Source organism: Rattus rattus, chromosome 2 (genome assembly GCF_011064425.1).
Source record: "Rattus rattus isolate New Zealand chromosome 2, Rrattus_CSIRO_v1, whole genome shotgun sequence".
Classification (NCBI taxonomy): Eukaryota; Metazoa; Chordata; class Mammalia; order Rodentia; family Muridae; genus Rattus; species Rattus rattus.
The window spans coordinates 109,014,023-109,026,068 of NC_046155.1; the positions used below are offsets into that span (position 1 = coordinate 109,014,023).

Consider the following 12,046-nt stretch of genomic DNA (forward strand, 5'->3'; position numbering starts at 1 on the left):
AGTTCTCAGGCACATTACCACTCCACACTCTGAAGATCTGTCCTCAGGTCAGCCATCTTGGATCATAGTTAGATTCCACTGGTTTTCCTAGCATTTCATCATGAAGTCATTCATGGATCATGTATGAAACTTAGCTCTGCCACTGAAGGGATGGGCGATGTAAGGCTGATGACTTAATTGTTAATCCACAGAATGAGGGGATTACAAACTTTGACCTCATCTGCTCTCCTTGAAGAGTAGATAAAATATGTGTGTTTTGCTTAACCCAGTGCTTGGCATACATCTTAAGCCCATAACAAAGGGATTAATACAAGTAATTTAAAAATTAAATATTACAATTACAATTTTAATCCTACTTCCCATGTTGGTCATTAGATTTTGATTATCTTTCCCTCTTTTATTCAGAATTCCTCTATTATCCTATTACATTCATAATATCTTAGGATGTTTGTCATTTATAATACAATATTTTAACAATCAAATTAAATAGTGAGCTTCTATGATGACATTTTTTTTAATTAACTTGAGTATTTCTTATTTACATTTCGAGTGTTATTCCCTTTCCCGGTTTCTGGGCAAACATCCCCCTAATCCCTCCCCCTCCCCTTCTTTATGGGTGTTCCCCTTATGATGACATTTTTTATGCATGTATATTACTGCCTTTTGCTATAGCCATTCTCCCCATAACTTTCTTATGCAATATATTTTTTTAATCAATGTGACTGTTGAACTTTTTTGGTAGAGAAGAAACTATAAAATACATGCTTTCAAAGGGTCTAAAGAAAGACATTTTTATTTTTAAAAAAGATTTACTTATTTTTTGGCATGACTATTTGCTTGCATGTAGACAAACTCCACACTTGAAGTGCTGGAGGAGGCCAGGAAAGGGCATTAGATTTCTCATAATTGGAGTTACAGATGGCAGTGAGCTGCCATGTATGTGCTAGGAATTGAATCCAAGTCATCTGGAAAGGTGCTTTCAAGCACTGAGACGTTTCTCCAGGCCCAAGAAAGCATGCCTTAAAGGACACATTCATTGCTTTGCACGGATTGATTGAAGTTCTGATTGATTCATCTATTCAATTGATAGCTGTGAGTTATGTATTGGGCATATAATACATTCCAGATACAGGAGCAGCAGAAAGATTCTGACCCAAAGGGGAAAATGTCATATATCATCATGACACAAAATAAAAGTCTGAAGCAACTGTATAGAAAAAGCACAAGCGAGTTCAGAGGAGAAAACGTTAGCAACCTGAAGCTTGGCAGAGGAAGAAGCCTTGAGGTGTCCTGGAAACTGACTGAAAAGTAAGAGGGGAGAATGGGTGAGGCTGTGTTCACAATGAAGGAGCATGTGTGAGCACAGGATTGTAAATGGAGAGGGCAAGTGCCCACAGTGAAAGCAGTCCACATGGGGGCCTCTAAAAGCACTTTCCAAAGCTTGTTTGACAACCATGAGCTTTCTTTTAATTAACACCATTGTGGACTTGTGGGAGAGGTTAGCAAATATGTTTGCTGTCCCGCTGTTTCTAATGATTTTTGGTTATGGGGTTTCAATTTAGTGGGAGTTCTCGCCATTCAATATATTCACTCATGCTGCTGTCTGTCAGCCTACCTGCTTCTATGAGACCTCACTTTAGTCTCTAGAGAAGTTCCTGTTGGGACAAAATCATGGAATGGTGGATGGACCCTTTTGGGTTTTGTCCTCAGAGTGGTTTTTAAGTTGATCACTTTCTCTGCAGGAAACATACTGGTATGGAACATAATGTAGACCAACCACTGTTTCGCCTTTTTCCAAAGAAGACTATGGACTCCAGGAAGGATGCTCAGAACCCAGATTCGTAATCACCAGCTCAGTCCAGCTTTGTCCAAGATAAGGAAACAAAGAGGAAATTAGAAAGGAAGTCTCGAAGCTTCTTAAGATGTTTTAATAAATTATCACAGCATGGATAATGTCCGGTGTGATTCCTGATGTTTGGAGGGCAGAGACCATATCCTACCTTTCCCTCTGTGGGGTGACACTTACATACACAAACTCTGATGCACTGACAGAGGAATTTCTAATAGCTCAGTGGGTACCATCATTCGTATGTATCACGAGCCACCTTCTTGTGAGTTACTGAAGGTTAGTTAGCTAAAACCTCTGCATGAAGCAGGCAATTGTTTTCACAAGGCACAGTGATCGAAAACAAGGCCAAAACCAAAACACTGTGGCAAGTTTGAGAGTTGTGGTACCATTAGGAAAAGTCAATAAAATAAGGCCTCAAAGAGATTGAATGAGTTGGGTCACACCTCTGTATAGGAGAAAAACTGAGATTCAAACACCAAATAATATGTTTCTTAGTTTTCTAGTGGCTTACTTTTCAAGTTCATTCTTGTTACATAGTCAGTCTCTATTCTTACCATTTCCATCCATCGACCATAAAAACAAACAGAAAAGCAAATGTCTTCATGTAGAAGTCTCTCTATCCCAGTCCTTCCTCCCCATCTCTGTTTCCACCTCCATTTCCTAGCACAGTCTTTTGCCTGGACGATGCTTCCCCTTCTGTGTAGGGTCTGTCTATTCCCTTTCACCCCAGCCTCATTTACACAGAACACACATGAAGGATCTTTTTAAAGCACTCCCGCTGTCTGATATCTTTTAATGCCTCTTTGTTCTTGGGATAAAGGGACTTTAAAGGTTTAAGTGGCTTTTCCCTTTCAGAGTATACCAAATAATATTTGCTTGTTGACTTTTTAAGTCGCCGTCCCTCTCAACCTTGCTCTGCATCCAAGAAATCTATATCCAAGGGTCATGCTTGTCTTCTGCCGGGTTTGGCAAGCAGAGAACATTAGTTGGAGGCCCAAAGAAGGGATGGGGCAAGAGTGGAAGTTTGTCCACTGGTTCCTCTGGCAGGATCTTGGCTTGGCAGGTGAACATTTTTGAGTCAAGAAATTGTTTCTTCCTCTTTTTTGCTTTTCCTGTGTCAGAAGGCTATGTGTTCCCTGTGGTTAACAGTTCTGAGTATCTTTTAGGTTTTATTATAATGGACCCTTTTTGTAAGTAACCCTTTGTTTAAAATTTCCTTAAAGATTCACTTTAAATTTATGAGGTACTCCTTGTGAAGATTTTGGTGTTGCCTTGCGTGGTGGATGTAAACTTGGTCAATGCTCAACTTACTCTTAATCTGTAATTACTCTAAAAGTGGTTACCTCTGAAACACATGGCCTTATCCATGCAGCTCTAGGACTTTGTGTATGCTGCTCCATCTGCTTGAACTCCACTCCCTTTCAGAGATTCCCACTGATGCTGACTGGATCATTCAGGTCTTGACTTTAATTACTAACTTACCTAGACCTCTTCCAACAATACAAATGATGGTGCTACATGTCACCTGCTCTATCAACCCTGGAAGCTCATTGACTATGTGTTTCAAAATGGACATTGCCTTTGAGGCCTGGAGCTGGCCCACTTACCCTGACAAATACACTGTCTAGTACAGAGTCTAGAAGCAACATCACTTATGTTTGAAGACTTTTTTATTTGAATATTGTTATCGTTCTTTTCCAATTTTTACTTTGCAGACAGCTTTCTCTGGTGTTTCCCTTGCCCCCAACTATGAAGTTACCACTATTGTTGGAAGGACACTGAGTAATTAGCACAGAACCATGGAGAGCACACTCCTGTACACACTGCTATACACATTCCTGTACACACTGCTGTACACAGTCCTGTACTTACTGCTATACACACTGTTGTACACAGTTCTGTACACTGCTGAACACATTCCTGTACACACTGTTGTGCATACTCCTGTACACACTGCTGTACACAATCCTGTACTTACTGCTGTACACACTGTTGTACACAGTTCTGTACACTGCTGTACACAGTCCTGTACACACTGTTGTGCATACTCCTGTACACACTGCTGTACACAGTCCTGTACTTACTGCTATACACACTGTTGTACACAGTTCTGTACACTGCTGAACACATTCCTGTACACACTGTTGTGCATACTCCTGTACACACTGCTGTACACAATCCTGTACTTACTGCTGTACACACTGTTGTACACAGTTCTGTACACTGCTGTACACAGTCCTGTACACACTGTTGTGCATACTCCTGTAACACTGCTGTACACAATCCTATACTCACTGCTGTACACTGCTGTACATACTCCTGTACACACTGCTCTACACACTCCTGTACACTGCTGAACACACTCCTGTACACATTGTTGTACAGACTCCTGTACACATTCCTGTAATACTGCTACATATATTTGTGTACACACTCCTGTACACACAGCTGTTCACTGCTGAACACACTGCTGTACACAACTGCTGTACTTATTAAGGTGCAAATGGTTCCTTGCCTAACTCTCAGATCATTTAAGGGCTTAAGAAAAAGAAAGAAAAATGAAATACAAGAAGAAATGCTCTTTAAAGAAAAGATAGGAATCAAAACATTAGTAATTTTTGCTGAGTCACACATTTGAGATGGGACTTCACCCTATAGTTCAGGTAAGCTTGGGTTTACTATGCAGTCCAGGATGGTCTTAAATTCACACTACTTTTCCTGCTTTAGCCTTTGGAGTGCTAAATGCTATAAGTGTGCAGCACCATATCTGTCCCCTTGATCTTATATAGAAAATTTCTCTGCTGCGTCAGACGTACAATCCTTTATTTCTGCTAATTTTCAAAAATCTACTTGCGACTGCCAAATCAAAAACTCACCTTAACATCCCACCATTCTCTTTTCTCTCTTTCCCTGTTTTTCTTTCTTCCCTTCATTCTATATCTCTCCCTTCCTCTCGCCCTCCCTTGTCCCTCCCTCCCTCTCCCCTCTCTTTATTTTCTTTCGCTCCCCTCCCCTCTCTCCTTTCATTCTTTCTTGTTTCAATTTTAGAGACAGAGTCTCACAGTGTAGCACTCAAATGCCGGGTGCTAGGATTACAGGTTACCATCTGTGCTTAATGTGTTCTTAATGTGTTCTTAATGCCCACCTGGCTCTTGCTAACAGCTTCCTGATGCTGGGACCACTGGGAAGACCATGCTGTATCTGGATTACCCTGCTGAAATTTCAATACCCTGATGCAATTGCCACCATGAGCTACCAATTGCCTCATATTTTGCAATAAAGATTTTGTTGACTAGGTGCACAGACTCTGTGCTGCCCATCAGTTTGGGAATTACTCTGCTATTTGTGATGGTGACAACACACACTAAAGCATAAGGATAAGGATTACGTATAAAAATGTCATGTCATAACTTCTGAGAAACTTTAAAGATACTGGTAAGGGTCTGTGATACAGTTTAGTAGAAAAGTTAGCAGGTTTGATTGTCTGTTTGTTGTGTTTGTTCATTGTTTGCTTGTTTGTTTTGATTTGGGTTTCCTGTTTTTACCTGCCAGTTTGACTTTTGAAACTGTAATCTCCCTGCTCACTCCTAATGGCAGAGGCCCCTAAATTGGGCTGTCACACCACTAGCATGGAACATTAATTTTCACCTGGGTGTATCATAGACTTAAGTGCCACATTTTAGTAAGGTATTCTGTGAGCTAACACTTGGGATTGGGATTTTGATAAATTAGTTTGAATTGAGGGTATTTCTACAATAGCTTCATTCTCACACATACTTTAATTCCAAGCTGCTTTCTTGTTTGTAAGAAGGATGTCATCCCTGTGAGTGCATACAAAGATGTCTACCTCACTTATATCACATGTGACCCTTTGCCACGTGAGTTCTCATGATCTCATCTCCATGAAGTGTATGTTTCAGACAGGTGCGGTGACAACCCACTTTTAATTCCAGCACTCTGGAGATAAAAAAACAAAAAACAAAAAATGGATATTTCATTCATATTATTGCATTTTGCAGTTAAGGATGCATTTTATAGCTGACCAGTGGAATAATAAGTAACAGTGTAGATGAACTTATGGTGGATGAACTTAGGTTCAGAATTAATTATGCCAGGACCATTTCCCATTCCTTAAAAAAAAATTCCCTTTATTTAGACTCGTTGATTTGTACAACGTTGCTCTTGGTGTCATTCGTCTCATAACTTTTCAGGCTGATAACTCGGTTTTTAAAATATTGCGCATATGTATATGACAGATTCCATGTTCTTATGAAGCAATTCCATTTTGTAGGCATTGTAACTAGTCATGTTTCATATTGTTAGGTAAATCAGCACTGGTCAAGAGATGGAGAAAACAAAACATAACACATCTCTATGCATGGCAGATTCTGACTATGGTAGAAGGAAATGGAAGCCCCTTCTCAGTAAATGGAACCATGTCTCATAGGAGTCTATTGAATAAAATAACTGTATTATGCTATAGCCAGAAATAACCAAACATTGGCTACCAGCTCTCATAAGACAAGTATAAAGCTGGGGGGTGGGGAGAAATTACAGGGTGGGTAGGTGATAATTGTGGGCAAGTGAAGGGGACAGTTTTCAGCCCTGTCTTTCACAGTTCCTGAAATTAAAATTTGTTTATGTGCTGTATGGATGTTCAATCCATGACTGTGGCATGAATGGATATATCTGAAAAAGCATCATATATAAGCAATATGAATGATTGATGCTGAAGAGGAATGGTGATCCCCCCAACCCCTGGTCATTGTTCCCAGGATCTGTGCACAGCAGAGTGGAAGTCTAATCTCAATGATCTGGCCTTGGTAGTGAAGTTGAATTGGAGGTTACATCTGTGTCAATGTTTAGAGCTTCTTATCTTCAAGGTCCTATTCTAAGAGCTTAATGCATATCAACTCATTTAATCTTCACATCATTTTATAAGGTTATCTCAATTTTTCTAGTGAGGAGACTGCTACCTAGAGAAGTTAAGTACATTGCTGAAAATTTCACAGTTGATAAGTGACAGGTCTAGGATTCCATGCCAGGGAGTCTGGCACCATAGCATGCTGTGGTCACTTATCCACAATGCCTCTATTCATTCAACACTTGTTCTTTATTTTAGCCACTGCTTAGACAGTTCCTTTGAGGTCACGGTGTATTTGGTCTGTCTCTGATGTGAGCGGTGAGAAATTCAGATCCAGGCTGCAGAAACTTAGGCTGGTAGGTGTTGGCAGGTGGAGAAGACATACATCCAAGATGTAAGTCACTTGGATAAAGTGCAGGCTTCTGGAAGAAGTCTTAACACTTTGCTCAAAATGCGTTTTCCATTACAGCATTAAAATGGCATCTTCCCTCCCCCTGCAACTCTGAGAACACAGAGAACTGATATGAGGAAAAGGGGCTGATCTATTTCCTTCCTTCCTTCCTTCCTTCCTTTCTGTTTGTTTTTGGTTCTGGCACTGAAAAAAGAGTAGCCAAAGTAATGTCCTTAGGAAACCTTCCATAGCTGCATGTCAACCTACTTTCATACTCTTAGAATGAAAAGCTAACATCTCTATAAGATACAGCATCAAAAGAAAATTATATCTTTTAAATCACTGTTCAATGGGGAAATTAATGAAAAATTATAGACACAGATTTGTATCATAAACGATCCTTTTGTTATAGTTTTTGTCTTTTAGAGGAGAAAGATTCACTTTTTAAAACTCTCTCTCTCCCTCTCTCTCTGCACTAGAATACATTCTCAATCTAAATTAAAGCTCTTATATTGTTGTTTAATATCTAGACAGGAAAGTATCTTTTGCTTTGGACTTCCCTTTGAATATAGGTTAACAAAGTTCCCCCCAAAAAGTGTCCATTTGTGTATCAAAGGTCGTACTTGGACGTTTCTCCTTTTTAGCCTTTAGCTGTAGTAGAGTTTGAAGGAAATGTCCTAAATGCAGATTAGAGTTCGGCATGTGGAATAATCCATGAGGCAAGCGTGGAGGACTAATGATCCTTTTTCAGCTTTCACAAATGGGAGAACAAAGGTCTGTTCTTAGTGCCCAGCAAAAGGGTACCATAAGGGAAATGGCAATGGTTTAAATGGCCTTTGCCAAATGCTTGGAGAGAAATCATTTCCTTACCCCACTAACAGAAGGCAAAGACATTGAAATCATCACTTAAATATGGATAGTAAAGAGATGGAGTGTGCTTTTCTAGGTTGTAGTTTTGGGTAATGAATGAAAAACAGGTTCCTATAGACTCTTCAGTGCCTGGCACTACAATGTCCACGTTGTGTCCTGGACTTGGTGCGTTTTGCTCAGATACTCAGATGCCGACAATTATTATTAACATATTTTCTCCTCCTCAACAGCACGGCTATTAGGATTAGGCTTGGGAGCCTTCACTTGCTTATTTTCATAATGAGTTATGAATTAAGCTTATCTGCCTTTGGTATTTCTTTTTGGCTCCACAATAATGTTGAATTAAATGTGTTCTTTCTTCTTATACATTTGGAAAATGAGACTGTGTCTGTCTTTAATTCCATTGTGGAAAGTTGAGGAAAAACATATGTGCCTTGTAAATGCCAAGAAGAATATCTTTAGTAAACAAACCTTGCATTAATCTTTGTGAGTGCCTTGAGGTCACTATTAGCAATCTTTTTGACATGCTACAGTCTCTTAGGTTCAGATATATATATATATATATATATAATATATGTGTGTAGGAAAAATATATTTATATATTTAAATGCATATATTTAAAAATCTGATTCTTTTACCATCTTTACAAGTTCTCAACATTGTTATATTCTAATAGTTACTGCAATTATAACTCAATATACCATAAATTATATTGTAAATAAATGTGTGCCTGCTACACTTCTAGTTGCATAGGCTATACACAAGCCAGTAGCATAGCAAAATTTGTCCCTGCTGTGGAATTTAATTTTCACTTGGGATAAGAGAGTCTATAGCCAGATAAACAGCAACAACAAAAATATTTAAAAAGGCAACTCTAGGTGGCAAACACCGTGAATACACTCATAAGGGCCATGAAGATATTAAAACAGACCCCTATTTTGCCAAGAGAAATGGTGACTCAGCAGCAGAAACTCTGGCCTTCAAGTTTGCCTTCTGTATAATCTTGGGGAACATTATTTCCCTATATTGGATCTTAGTTTTATCCTCTCTAAAGCAGGGAGCAGAGGCTAGAGATATAACTCAGTAAGAGAGTGCCTGTCTAGCATACACAATACCCTGGACATCGCATAAATGGGCATGGAACTCACTCTAAATTCCAGCACTCAGAGGCAGAGGCAAGTGGATCAGAAGCTCAAGAGCAACCTTGGCTACTGAGAATCATTTTTTTACCAAAGAAAGGGGAGGGTCATAACTCTCATTTCATAGTTTATATTTAGGGCTTACAAGAATGAGAATGTTAGAATGTTTAGAGTAATGTATGTCATATATATATATTATATATGTATATATATGATACTTGTCAGTATTAAACTTAATATTTTAGTGTGATGTTGACCTCTTTTTGGAGATGAGAAATCTGAAGGTTACAGAAAGAAGCCAAATGACTTTGAAGAGGTTGTGCATCTGAAAGGATGTAGAAACATTGTCTTACAATCTGACCCTGTTTTCAAATATTCTTTTGTCTCTTCTTACAAGTCCTCCCCCCTCCTCCTCAAACACTTATTAAGGAAGCCCATTATAGCCATAGTCTCTCATTGTTGCTAGAGATAATAAATATTTACTGACAGTAAGCCCTATCTGTCTCATTTTTCTGATATACATATTTTTTCTCTTATGCTCTCTTTGCTTTGCTATTACCTTGAGACAGACTTCATTTCCTCATACACATTTGGCGTGACTTTGTTCAAGTAGAAATCACTAATTATCAAGCTGACACACAGCACTGGGGAATCTCATGCAGTTTGCTCTCACAGCAGAGGCCTCTGCATCAGGGCCGAGAGCACCGGAGAGAATTTCCATTTGTGATGCCCCAGATTTCAGCCACTTAACTGAAATTCAAAATTGCTACTGTTTTTCCTTTTCATGACCTTTTCAGATGTCGTTTTTTTCTCTCTCTCTCTCTAATCACAGTTCCATTTAGAACAGATGACATTCAGAAATCCGTACTTCAGTGGTAATCTGAATTCTTTTTATATCCAGTTTGAAACCCTAATCACTGCCCTCTTTCCTTTTATTGCTCAGACACTTGGTAGGTATTTTATTAAGCAACATCTTGCCAGATTTGAAAGTGCTTTCTCAGAGTCAAGGGGAGTTCTGGAGCAAGTCAGCAGCCCAGAGAAGATAGGCAGAGCTTAAGTCACACAGATACAAGTTTAATAAGGCTTTCAAGGGAAGTGTCAAACCCAAGCGTTTCACTTCCATTAGTTGTGAGACTACAGCTTTTTACACCTTCCTAAAAAATGAGGGGTCTAAGTGAGGACACAGAGGGAGGTGGCTAAAACCTTGTTCTTGCTGGAAAATGTGGTGTCAAGGGGCCTGAGAGCCAACCTGGCCACTGTGGAATTTTCACCTTGGCTTTCTAATTATCATGCAGCTTTTTTTTTTCTTTCAGATTTTTATTCCTTCATCTGAAGAATAAGGACATAACCATGTCCAATAATGTCGTATGAGGATTAAATGGCATAAGATAGTGGTTCCCAGCCTGTGGGTCATAGTTAACAAAATTTCAGTTATGAAGTAGCAACAAAATAATTTTATGGTTGGGTCACCACAACACGAGTAACTGTTTTAAAGGGTCAGAGCATTAGGAAGGTTGAGAGTCACTAGCATAAGACATACCACGATTTAGAAATACCAGTGACTCCATAATGGCAATAGTTATTAGCGCCACATATTCATTTGCCATTGCTTTTGAACACTTCAAACTAGTTTGTTTGACATGTGGACTGTTGATGTTAGTGTAGAGCAGAACAGGTGGGGTTCCTTTTCAGTGCCCATTTGTTTCTCATTTATTTTTATCTTTATTTTAAGGAACGAATTCAGCCTGTACACACAGTCCAACCTTTTTTTGTGATGCTCAGGTTTAAGAAAAAAGCATCGTTGACTTTCTTCTATCTGGGACCAAAGCAAGCTGAGACCCAGATCAGAGCCTAGCTCACCCAGCACCAGAGAAGATCTCCCTTTAGTAGATGGATGCCAACACAGAGACCCTTAGATGGACAGCAGGCAGATATAATCGGTCTTATATAGAATGTTAGAGGGGATAGATGATATCAAGAAAACAGTGCCTTCCAGATCCAGCAGGACTGGCATACATATGAACTCAAATGGACTGTAGCAGCATGCACAGGGCCTGCACAGTTCAATCCAGATGGGGGTGCAATGGGGAAAGGGAATGTGGGCATGGGGTTCCACCCTTAACCAATAATCTATCTTCAATTGACATCTGCTTTCAGAAGAAAAATTAGTTTTCTTCAATGGAGTCTCTTGGATATATGCGCCACACTTCAGGACAGACTCCATGCCCAGTAGATGGCTGACACAAAATGTCACTGGTACTTTTTGTAGGCTTTTTGGTCTTATATTCCTTTGTTAAGTAGGCTTTTTGTTTGTTTGTTTGTTTTTCGTTTTTGTTTTTTTGACCCACTGAGTGATAGAAGATGAGGCACCAGGCTGGTGAGATGACTCAGAAGGCAAAGGTGCTTGCTGTGCAAACCTGAAGACCTTAGCTCAGGGTTTGAAATCAGGTAAAGATGGGAGGAGATAACCACTTCCATATGTGCTCCATATACATGTGCACCTCTCCTGCAGTTTAAAATTAAGACGATCGGATTACAGAATGTGCCATGTGAGTGGTAATTTGGTCTCATTTGAGCACATCATGAAACAGTAGACTGTAGCCAGGTAGAAGTGGTCAGAAGGGGCAGACATATAGATATGTGATTTTGATCCAAAATACTAAAGAAATCCAAGCATGACAAATGAGGTGATGCTTGACAAATACATGCTTTCTTCTAAAAATTACTTTTCATTTTATTAACAAGATACTTAATATTTTATGTTCAGATATTATAATTACATATTCTTAATAGCAAAATTCCACAATTTGGGGATCTCTGTAAATTTTGCTTCATATTTTTGTTTACAGAAAAAAACAAAGATTAGAAGTGAGAAGGAAAAAGCTTGAATTGTGAAAAAATTTAACTTCTCAGATAACAAAACACCTTCAAAA

At 39.1% G+C, this 12,046-nt stretch overlaps 1 protein-coding gene across 1 annotated transcript in view; it reads right to left on the bottom strand.

Moving 5' to 3' along the window:
- Positions 1–12,046, bottom strand: part of Dlg2 (discs large MAGUK scaffold protein 2) — a 1,821,467-nt gene that overhangs the window by 270,215 nt on the left and 1,539,206 nt on the right.